This window comes from Amblyomma americanum, chromosome 2, assembly GCF_052857255.1.
Source record: "Amblyomma americanum isolate KBUSLIRL-KWMA chromosome 2, ASM5285725v1, whole genome shotgun sequence".
NCBI classification, from domain to species: Eukaryota; Metazoa; Arthropoda; class Arachnida; order Ixodida; family Ixodidae; genus Amblyomma; species Amblyomma americanum.
The window spans coordinates 140,434,929-140,447,352 of record NC_135498.1 but is presented as its reverse complement, the minus strand read 5'-3'; the positions used below and the strand labels follow the sequence as shown (position 1 = coordinate 140,447,352).

The 12,424-nt window shown below is 45.5% G+C and overlaps 1 pseudogene; it reads left to right on the top strand.

Moving 5' to 3' along the window:
- Nucleotides 1–2,727: 2,727 nt before the first annotated feature.
- LOC144120095 (uncharacterized) lies at nt 2,728–4,789 on the top strand (annotated as a pseudogene).
- Nucleotides 4,790–12,424: the final 7,635 nt, after the last annotated feature.

Here is a 12,424-nt window from a genome sequence, read left to right as displayed (position 1 = left end):
CGCGACATATCCACAAGAGCATATTCAACTAAGACTAGCGTTGAGTGAAAAGGGATGTGGTCATTGTAGAATATATAGTCAAATATCATCATCATCAGCCCTACTACACCCACTGCAGGGCAAAGGCCTCTCCCATGTCTCTCCAATTAACCCTATCCATAGCCAAATACATTTAATCACATCTATGCCAAAACATAGATGGGAGCCCAGTCCGGAAGTCCTCAAAGATCTCAGTGTGACCCTTGCGGTTTTTATTGAATGAGCTGCGACTCAACTTAGCGAGTTCAACATCCCGTACTTGTTGGGCTTTGGCACGGGAAGACACATTCAATATGCAGCTCTTTTTACATGAGTTTGTGAATAAAATCAAAAGTACATAGGCAGCCAAGTGGACATACGCGTCAACGACACACTTCTTCAAGCCAGTTGCACAGTGTTGCTCAGTTGACTCTTGCGTGCCTAATCCGAGGCAAACATGTTGAAGGTGAGCAGCAGTGCGTCACTTGTTACCGCTTGAGAGCAGTTTGTGGAGGTGTGCAAAGAGCATTTTTCACAAACCGAATCGAATACGAATAGTAAACGCTTCTACGAAATCGACTACGAATAATGTAGCTAAAATACAAAAGAATACGAAAATACTTTGCAGGTCTGATTGCTGATTACGACGCATTTATGAATATTAAAATTTGTGTGAAATGAATTCAATTTTATTTAAAATGCTGTTCGATGCATAAAAGAATGTTTTAAAGCTATGTCAAGCCTTAGTAGAGATGAAATCAAATATCAGAAAGATTGCACATACCTGCAAACGGAGAGTAACAGCGCTCAGCGAAGTCAAGTAAGTTGACAGCAGTTCGTAAAATGAAGGGATGCAGCCTGGCTAAATATGCACATCCAGCTCCACTAAAATAAGCACTTATATGCTGTAAAGACCGAACGCGGTGGAACAGGCACGCGGACCACGTGCGACCGCGAAGGACACCCGGCGTTCTCTCAGACGACGAGGAGCCTCTTCCTGCACTAGCAGCGGCAACGGACACGAAACAGCTGTTCCCACCTCGCTGCTCATTAAGCACCGAGCCGTCTACAACAGCCTCGGCGTGGCAACAACAGTCAAATGTGCCCCTTTTGCACCCCCAGCTTCGTCGGTCTTCCCGGGTCCAGAAGCCTGTTATCTGCTACGGACTATAGAGGCATAAACAAGGCACCGCTCGTCCCCAGTGCCGTGCAGCAGGCTTCATAAGAAAGGGAGAGGTGTGACGATTCCCCAAGACAGCAGACGCAAAGGACACCGCAGGCGCCTTTTCTGACGACGATGCCAGCAGGACCAATGACCGCATATCGTAGTAGTGTAAAAAATGAGCTTAGTGGAAACCAGAAGAGAGCGGATGCTAGTTGGTATGACATTCCTCGAACTTCAAATTTTAAAACCTTATTGGACCTTATTCTAGCCACGGTGACATACACGACGTGTGTACGCCAGCGAAGATGTGCTTCCAATCTGTCTGTACACAAAACCCAGCGGCGAGGCAAGTGACATCGGCAAAACACCACACGACAATAGAGAATTTTAGAATTGAGGGCCCAAGCGCCTTGCGGCCCTAAGAGAATTGCCGGCCGCAAGTGCGCATGCGCAGAACCCAAGCCAGTCATGGGCTCTTGTATTCACGTTAACCCAAGACCCAAAAATCGAAAACTAGCGTGGGCCCCCAAGCCGTCAGGGGTCACCCTCGCGAGTGACGAGAAATCGCGAGATAGCCAGGAGAGCCTTACGAGCCGCAGCCATCCAAAGCAGTTATCTCTCGGGCTAGGGTGGCTAGACTGGGGAGGTGTGAAGACCGCGGCGGCTTACCGCGCCTAGCCACCCTACCGCGCCGCTAGTAGCAGCGCCACATTTCCCCTGGCGGCATCGGTGCGCAGAGGGGTCACGCGCGCCCGAGGGAAAGCGCCGCGGTCGCTTCGCCTGGTCAGCCTGGCTGCCTGGCTCAACCTCTCAGCTGCGTCGGTCTTGCGCACATCGTAGCAGTTGTCAGTGCAGCGTTTTCTCATGCGAGATGCCTCCACCAGCAAGAAGACCGAGCGTTGGTGCTTTGTGCCTGGGTGTGACACGGGATACAGGAAAACGTCAGAGAAAGTCTCTTTGTTCCGTGCCCCTGCCTGCCAAGAAATGTTGGCCAAGTGGTCTCGAGCGATCCCACGGGCCGACAAGGCGTTGGAGGAGAATTCTGCAGTTTGCGAAAGACACTTCGACTCACGGTACGTAGCCAACATTTTTAGCTGGGCTTGTGGGTGAGACTTATTGGAATGTGGAAAGCGTCTAGAATAAACAGAAGTGTGACACGTGTTATCGGCGTGCTGTGTGACGGTACATAACGCATTGCACGACATTCTCGCAGCATGCCCATCCTGCTTTTTCACGCTAGCTCAAACTGATCACCATGGTCTGTTCTTTCTGTTGCCTCTAGGTTTATCGTTCGTGACTTCAAGCACATTATTAATGGAGCTGAGGTCTTGATACCGCGCTCCATTCCTGCCCTCTCAGAAGACGCAGTACCTACTGTATTTCCTAACCTACGGAAATATATTAGCAGAATGCTGCCGAAAGAAAGAAAAAGAAGAAATGCCTCACAAGCTCCTATACCTTCAAAAAGAAGCGGCGCTTGCCTTGACACGACGGAGGAATGCCCCCCGGCAGACGTGGAGGGTGCAGATACACAGCGGGGTGGAATGTCCGAGCCGTTCGCCGAGGAACTATTCATTTTCAATCTGAAACGACCTTCGGAACTGTGGTCACTGCAGAAGCTTAAGCAGAACAACATTGCCTGCTACCAGACTGCAGAATTTGCAAAGGGCGAAACACCGCCTGTTGTGTTTACCAAAATGGTAGTGTTCTGCGTTGGAGAAGGACATGTCAAGTGCAGCATCTTCTTGGCTGGGCAATTTCATAAGGAATGCGATGTGCGGTGTAAAGAACAAGCAGAAGGTGAATTGTCGTACGCAAACAGCCTCACCGTGTGCAGTGGAATTGGCCATACCAAGGAGTTTGAGAAGCTAAATATGAACATTGGAAGATTATTCGGACATTGCCTGTTCTCATCAGCATGTAACGGATCAGTACCACAACGTATGTTGTTCTGGACTTGAAGGACTGCATACAGCTTATAGAAATTTGTGTACAGTAATGTCTTAACATTGACGACCAGACTGATACATTTTAGATGTCTTTTTTTTTCATTTCAGGTACATCTGCACAGTTACCTAACCGCTGCTTGTCATGCAAAAAGAGCAGAAGCAGCATGAAAGCTCGCTTGCTACGCTGCAAAAAGAAGGCTCGACTCCAGCTTTCAAATGTTGCTGCAAAACGGCTAAAGTATGCCATGCGTACCCTGCAACGGAGGAATAATAAGTTGAACTCTCTGCAAGATGCCCTCAAAAAGATGCAAGAAAAAAACATGGCAATCAAAGCAACCTTTTTTGAGGAAAAGGTTACCCTGAATACTCTTTTTCTTTATTTGAAAAGCATTTACTTTTGTAACTCTGTATATGTTTTCCAGCTTAAAGAGCTTCCCAAAAAACAGCAACCCGCTGTGCGTGCATGTTTTGAAGTATCAAGAAGGAAGTCCAACCATGGGTACCGTTACAACAAGGAATGGCTGCTGGAATGTATCCTCCTAAGGATGAAAAGTCCACGACTGTATGAGCACCTGAGGTCTCATAAAATCTTGGTGCTGCCTAGCCGAGTCTGTCTGCAAAGATACATGAAGGTATTTAAATGTGCCTTTTTTTACATGAACAAAAGTAACTGCTTTTTCTATTTACAGGGCTTCAAAGCATCGTATGGCTTTAGCACCAAGCTTCTTGGGTGTGTAAAAAAAAAAACAGAAGAGCTTGATGGAATTAGGTGCCATGGGGGCTTGCTCAGATGAGATGAAACTTTCTGCTCACTTGGACATGACAACCTCAACTCATATAGAAGGCTTTGTTGACCTAGGTCAATTCAGTGACCACAGGGACAAATATACGAAAGCTGACCATGGGCTTGTCATTATGTTTCAGCCTTTAGTAGGCAGCTGGACCCAAATAATAGGTAAGAATGTTTGTACAAAATGTTTATTGATGTCAAACTATAATTTTGTGCTTATATGATGTGCTTCATTTCTCTATAGGTGTATTTGCTTCAAGTGGAAACGTCAAGTCTCAGATGCTTTCAAAAATTGTGTTAGAGGCAACGGTGCTTTGTGAACAAGCTGGTCTTCTAGTTCACTATGTCTGCACAGACGGCGCAACATGGAATCGCTCTATGTGGCACAACCTTGGTGTGTACGGCAATGGGAAAAATGTAAAGTGCAAAGTAACGCACCCCTGTGATGAAGACAGGTTCCTACACTTTATTTCAGATTTCCCGCACCTTGCAAAATGTGTGCGAAACACATTGCTTAAGCAAGGACTCAACACACATCTTGGCCGAGTAAGCTTGCTACATGCTGGTCTATTTTTTATATATATGCCTTGTTTGATTTGCTTTTTTATCGCAAGTAAAATGCGATTTTATACTTCATTACTTATATTACAGGCCCACTGGGAGCATGTTTCCACCATGTGGAAGCTAGACAATAACAGTATGACACTGAAGGTTGCACCAAAGCTTACTCGCAGTCACATTTATCCAAATGGCTTTGACAAGATGCGAGTAGACTTGGCTTTCCATATTTTTAGTAGAGAAGCCGAACATGCCATTTCCTTTTACAAGGAGGATATAGAAAGGATTTATCCAAATGCAGTGCCAACAAGAGCTTTTGTTGATCTGATGGCGAGGCTTATTGAAGCTATGACATCGAGGTTCCCTGCAGAAGCCATGAGGTAATTTTGGTGTGGGGTTTTTCTCTCACAATGCTGCATGATTTTGTTTTTGGTATTTCAGACCGGGCAATAGGAAAGAGGCCACCCTTGATGAAGCGCTTCGGTTTCTTGATGAATGGGAGGCTCACGCCAAAGGGCTCGGCTTTCTTAGTAAGAGTACTTCTGAGGGGCTGAGGGTGTCTATACATTCTACAAAGCACCTTCTAAAGTACCTTTCAGAAAAGGTCGGCTTTAAGTATATAATGACATCAAGACTGAGCCAAGACCGCTTGGAACAATGCTTCGGCGTTGTCAGGCAAACGAGTGGGGCAAATGATCATCCTACCCCAGCTCAGTTCATTCTGATCATAAGGTATGTAATTTTTACTTGGGTTTTACAGACTGTCAGCATGCTTATATATGTAACAACTGTTCCATGTGCACATCCAGGTGTCTAAGCTTCTACAGTCTGGCAAGGAGCCCTAAGGACGGCAATGTGTCGCCGGATGTCCTCGAGTCATTGCTGTCTGTCGAGGAGGTGCTGGCTGAAAAGGAAAGCCTGGCAGAAGACAGCGTAAAGGCTTTGCCAATTGATGCCATGGAAGTGGCCGCAGACCACCACAGCTATGCTGAGCGGCACAGCGATGCGCGGCTGATCTATTACATTTCAGGCTATGTTGCTAGAAAGCGAGTTCTGACAACCCATTGTGAAGCCTGCAGAGCAGCATGTCTCTGTGATAAAGACAACATTGCAAAAGAACTTCCAGCCGAGGCAACCAATGAGTGGAACCTTGGGGGCCTTTTATATCCCTCAGTGTCGTTTTATAATCTTATCAAGGTCCTTGAAGACAAACTTACATATGCGTTCTGCCGAACGCGCTTGCATGCCGAAGCTGCGGCAGAGATTTTACAGTCTATTAGTGGTGTGCCAAAAATTGGTTGCTCTCACCATTCTGTTGCGCTGACAGCATCAGTAGTACGTTTTTATTGCCTCACAAGGATGCACTTTTTGCTCAAGGGCATAAATCAGGAGGGTAGTGAAGGGAAGCGTAAAACACTGAAACCTTGTGTATTGTAGATTCTTTCTGCAAAAGTTTCCCCCCTCATTTGCAAATAAGTGTTTTCATGACCAGATATGTGTTGCTTCATTGTCTACAATCGTCGGAGATTGCTTACGTGAGCGTCAAGCTGGCATACATGCTACAGGTTCACAATCGGGGACAACTGGTTTGCGCGTTGGGGCGCCTTCAGCCAACGCGACTGCAGTTTCGAGGTCCTACGGCACGCATTTCAACCTGCTCTTCTCGCCGTAGTGGCTGCGTTTCGATGGCGGCGCAACGCAGAGAGTCGGTGCACGTTAAAGAAACCCAAGTGGTTGAAATTATTCTGAAACCTTCCACTACGGCGTTCCTCGCATCCTGGGCAGCGTCTCGAAATGTGCACGCACAAAACGCGCTTGAGTACAGCTATGCAATGCAAACTGGGCTTGTGAAGCAGCATATTCCACGGGAATAATGATGCGAGTTGACGAAACATTATTTTATGGTAAAGATTCATTCTTTGACACTCACAAAAAACGCGCGGTAAGCGAAACAAGCCTATTTTCGCCTCGGTGCTAGAAATTTAGCCTACGTGATGCACTCATTTCGGCTGCTCACCTTACCGCGCCTCTGCCGTCAGCGCCGCCACACGGCATCGGTGCGCGGCGGGGCCAAGCTTCTCCGGCCGGTTTTCACACCTTCCCAAGTCTAGCCACCCTACTCGGGCGGTTACCATGACTTCAGTGTTCTAGAAAGTTTTGTAGTGGCAAGAGCGAAGCGCGTTTCGACGGGAGGAGCTGGAGCAAAAAATGCGGTCGGCCGCTCGCGGCGCTGCCGTCGAATACTGGAGGAAAGTAATTTTTGAGGATAATGAAACAGAATGGAGTTATACCAAATTAACTCGATTACTGGAGCTAGAGCTAGCTAAGGTGCGAGTAAAGCTAAAAGGGAAAAGACGCAAAGCGAAGAGTTGGTGGGATGAGGAGGTCAAGAGGGCAATAAAAAAATATTAGGAAGCGTCCAGGGAACACAGATATTCCAAGCAGAGGGGGGAACCAGAAGTTGAAGTAGAGAGCAAATGGGATACCTTCATAAAGAGCAGAAGGGAAGCATACTCTTTGATTAATGAGAAAATTAGAAGGTGCCCAATGGATGTCAAAACTAAATGAAAAGGATAGAAAAGCATCTCAAAAATTTTGGAAACATCTAAATGCAATGAGTAATAAGACTAGGCTAGAGCAAAGGTTTGTTGTTACAGATCAAGGTGTCCACACAGCAGATGTCCAGCACACACCGTGAGCACGCCATTAACATAGCACACGAAACTGCGTTTTCAGAACACTAACACACCACTGCCGTTGTCCGTACAGAGTACTTAATAAACATGTTGGTGTCGACAACACGCTCCCTTGTATAATCACATAACACCAACAACAGCAAGATAAATCCCAGAGATACATTAACACAGCAACAAGATACATCCCAGAGATACCTAGAGCTGTTCAGTTAGCTCTATCTGTATACAAGTCTAATTTGTAACGTATGACCTCCGTTTTTCCTGGCCCATCCTAAAACGTCTCCCCTTGATTTGGAGCAGAGCTGTGATCGTATGACTTTATTCACATTGGGCTTCATTAGTACCTCATCACCTCCTGCATTTTTCTTCCCACTGCACGTGGCACCTCGGCAGCATCACCTGTCTTCTCGGCCACTACCGCACATGCTACCTTGCGGGCGTACCGTACGGGACCCCGCCCTTTTTTTTTTGATAGCGTTGTTTATTGCCTCTGGGCATAAATGGGGTTAGGAAGAAGAGAGAAAAGAAAGTAAAGAGAAGAGTGGGTGGGCGTTAAATAAAGCAGGAAAGATGTGCCGATTTAATGAAGGCGAGGAGGGAGCGGTGATGTGGCCCCTGCGTCCAATCAATATATGAGGACGGGTTGTCTGGGTGGAGACCCGCTGCTGCCAGGTGGCGAATTCTAGTTGGCTTCAGTGCCGGGCAATCCCACAAGTGGTGAATGTCAGCCTCAGTGTCTTGCGTGTTGTGTTGTGTTGGGTTTAATGGCACATAAGCAGCTAAGGCTATCATGCGCCAGGCTCAAGGTATATGAGCACTTTTCTGTAGGTGGGAGGAAACATGGTTGTGTAGAGGACTTAAATTGCTATTTCGTTCTGGTAGTAATAAGAGGAAGAAGAAATTTTATAAATGGCTAAAAATAAATGCTTTCAAGAAGGTCAGATAACCTCAGTAGCGATCCTTGGCTGGGCAAGGATCCTGAGGCTCCCAACCATTTAAATAACCACCTCAGCCCGCTTCCCATGGAATGAGAAAATGGCTGAAATGCATCATATTTTAAAGCAAAGCTGTGGATCAAAGTTTACAGTCTCTGAAGAACATCTGCCTCTTTTAAAAAGCTAAAAACGGAAGATATGTTAACAATGGCATTTTCGCCTAAAAGCAGCGCTGGGTGTAAAGGAATGTATTCATTATAGAACTTCGTAAAGTGCTTATTTCTTAGTTTTTCGAGTGTTGCACACGAGAATAAAATATGGTTTATTGTTAGTTCGTCTCCACATCTTTCACAACGAGGTTTATCTTGTTTCGTTAGTAAGAAATTATGTGTAATGTGTGTATGTCCAATGCGGAGACGACATAAAATTACTTCAATAAATCGTTCATGGTGCCTACAGGTCTTCCATTCACCCAGGACAGGTTTTACAAAGTGCAGCTTGTTGTTAATCTCGTTGTCCCAAGAGGCCTGCCATTTTTCTCTCAATTTATTCTGGACTGACTTGATGCAGTCCTTATGCGGTATGTTTACTGGTTTTATTTTTGCGTTAAGGGCAAGTGCGGCGCTTGCATCAGCCCTCTCATTTCCGCTGATGCCCACGTGACTGGGAACCCAGCAAAACTTTATTGTATGTCCTTGTGAATCAGCTTGTATTACATTGTGTATTATGTTTCCTATTAAGGGTTCAGTTGCATTTCTGGGGTTTATTGCTGTAATTACGCTGAGGGAGTTACTGTAGATAACACTGTTCTGTATGTTTTTCTGCAATATTTGTTCTACGGCTAGAGCAATGGCGTAGCATTCTGCTATAAAGATTGAAGCGCACTGAGGCAGCCTGACTACTTTTTCCCATTTCCCTTGCACTATCGCGCTCCCTACATAGAGTGCTGTCTTAGATCCATCTGTGTAGAAATCTGTGCAATTCTTGTATTTCTCACTTACTCCAAGAAACTCTGGCTGTATATATTCCAGTGGGGTATGTCTTTTTTGAATGTGTGTCAGTGCGAAATCGCATACACCAGGAAACAAGTACCAAGGTGGCAACCTATCGGGCCTCTGGGCAACATCAGGAAGTGCATCTAGTATGTTTATTTCTTGGCATATTTCTTCAAAGCGGAGGAGCAATGGTTTTACAGCTTGAGGTTTGTTGGTGAACAGTGTTCTGGATGGGCATTTTGTAACTATGGTGTAACAAAGATGTTTCGGTAGCGACCTTATTTTCAGTACGTATGCACAGGTAAGCATTGTTCTCCTGTTGGTGAGGGTCGGTTCATTTGCTTCTACGTGAAGGCTATTTATGGGTGATGTTCTGTAAGCACCAGTTGAAAGGCGCAACCCGAGGTTTTGTACTGGATCTAGCTTTTTAAGGTATGATGGCCTCGCAGACCCATACACTATGGATCCATAGTCTAACGAAGAGCGTACTAGAGAGCGATAGATGTGCAATAGGCACCTCCTATCGGATCCCCAACGCTTCCGTGAGAGTACTTTAAGTATATTCAGGGATTGGGTGGCTTTCTTTTTTAGGGTGTTTATATGTGGTAGAAACGTTAGCTTTTTGTCAAAAGTTAAGCCTAAAAATTTGTGTTCTTGTTTTACTGGAAGTCTGGTGTCGTTCAAGTGGAGGGTGGGATTAATCTGCAGTCCTCTCTGCAGCGAGAAAAGAACCGCAACAGTTTTCTGTGGAGAAAACCTAAATCCATTTCTGTCTGCCCAAAGCGCTAATTTGTTTATTGTGAGTTGTAGTTGTCTCTTACAAGTTGCCAGGCTAGAAGATGTGCACGCAATTTGAAGGTCATCAACGTAGACCGAGTACATAATGGACTGTGGAATTATACTGGTTAAAGAATTCATTTTTACTATGAATAATGTAGTACTTAAAATGCATCCCTGAGGAATGCCGTTTTCCTGAGTAAAATTATTTGGGAGGGTTGCGCCGAGACGTACTTGGAAAGAACGGTTGGATAAAAAGTCGCTCAAATATTTCAGCATCCTCCCGCGGATACCAAGCTCTGCCAGGTCGCGAAGAATCCCGAACCTCCAGGTCGTGTCATATGCCTTCTCCATATCGAAAAAAACTGAAAGGCAGTGTTGTCTGTGTATAAAGGCCTCTCGGATTGTGTTTTCCAGGCGGATTAAATGGTCGACTGTGGAACATGTTTTTTTAAAACCACATTGGTGGACATCAAGAAGCTCTCGGGATTCTAGAATAAACATTAATCTAATATTTATAACACTCTCAAATGATTTGGCAAGACAGCTTGTAAGGGTTATAGGCCTGTAACTGTTAGGGGAGGTTGGTGGCTTTCCTGGTTTTAGAAATGGAACAATAATGGCTTTTTTCCAAGCAGCTGGTATTTTCCCTACGACCCATATTTTGTTAAAAAATTTTAACAGAACTTCTACAGATTGCTCAGATAGATGGGACAGCATTTCATAATGAATTTCGTCGGGGCCTGGTGCAGTTTGTTTACCTATAGACAGTACTCTCTGTATTTCTTGAAGTGTAATCAAATTATTGTAAGGCTCGTTTGTGCTGCCTGCCGTAGGGAGTCTTTGTTTTTCGACTGTGTTTTTGTATTTTAAGAATGACTGTGTATAGTGGGAAGAACTAGAAACTATAAAAAAATGTTGCCCCAAAATGTCTGCTTGTTCTTTAATACTTGTCTGAACTTCAGGATCCGTCAGCAGAGGAAGGGTGAATGGGGAATAGCTGCCATTTACTTTTCTGACCTGCTCCCACAGTTTTTTTGATGTTACTGAGCTGTTTATGGAAGACACATAATTTTGCCAAGACATTTTTTCCGCGTTCCGCCGTATATATCGGGCTTTAGCTTTTGCCTTTTTGAAAGCTATTAGATTTTCGTGAGTAGGATATCTACGAAATACACCCCAGGCCTTATTTTGTTGTTTTTTGGCTTCCCAACATTCTCGCGTCCACCATACCTTGTGGTTCTGGCGCACCACGCCTGTGGACTGGGGAATAGCTAGCCGTGCAGCATCGATGATACACTTTGTGAGAATTTCATTGATTTCATCTATGCTAAGTGCTTCTGAGTAAATGTCCTCTAATCTGGCCTTCTCTCTAAACAACGCCCAATCAGCTAGATGTAGCTTCCATCGCCGTGGTTTGGTAGGGATGACTGCAGGTGAGGATGATAGGCTTATAAAAACTGGTAGGTGATCACTCCCAAGCGGGTTGTCTAAAACGTCCCACTTAAAATCACTAAAAACAGAAGGTGAACAAAAAGAGAGGTCTAAACTGCTCATTTTCCCAGATGTTGGGGAACAGTATGTGGCCTTTTTCGTATTTAAAAGACATACATTATTCGTCAGGATAAAATCTTCGATTACTTGACCTCTAGCGTCACAGCGTTCACTTTCCCACAGGGAGGAGTGAGCATTAAAATCCCCAAGTAACAGATATGGCTCCGGAAGTTCTGTGATCAGTTGCTGTAGATCATGGAGTGTTAACGTAAAATGTGGAGGAATGTATACTGAACAGATTGTTAGTGTTTTGTAGCTTACGATACTGACTGCAACCGCCTCAAGTTTTGTTTTGAGTTTAATTTCTTGAGCAGGGACACCGCTTTGAATGACTATCGCGACGCCTCCCGATAGCCGATTTGCCTGCTCTCGATCGCGTCTATAAGTTTTATAATGTTTCAGGATATGTACATGTTGTGGACCAAGATTGGTCTCCTGAAGGCATAAAGCTGTGGGTAACATTGACCCTAAAATATGTGTTATGTCACTATAATTCCGCATAAGTCCTCTGCAATTCCATTGAATTAAAAAAGCCATGCTTGTGTTTTTAAAAGAAAATGAAAGGAGTTTTACTTATGTGGTGGGCCCGTTATGAGGGGCCTGTCTTTTTTACGCTCAACAGAGCTGTTCCGCCTCTGTAATGGAGGCGCAGTGGGTGTTGTTTCCATCACCTCAACAGAGGTGCTGGAGGACCGCGCAGCCGCGGTTGTGTTAGTTTCAGGCCTCTCCCGACGGGGGGAGGTCCTGCGGGATGCTGACCCATGGACCGGCGGTCCCTGCTTTGGCAGTGACAGGGCAGCTTTCGCTGACCCTGCCTGGGGCGTGGATGGCCCTGCCATAGGCTCGGCGGGAGCGGCCTTGGCAGGTGCCGGAGTGCTGTGCGGTGCTACGCCCCTGCGCACCACATCAGCGAAGTTTTGTTTTGCTGTGAAGGAGAATGTGTTTGTAAGCGCAAAACGCCTTCTCGCTTCTTTAAAAGAAATGTTT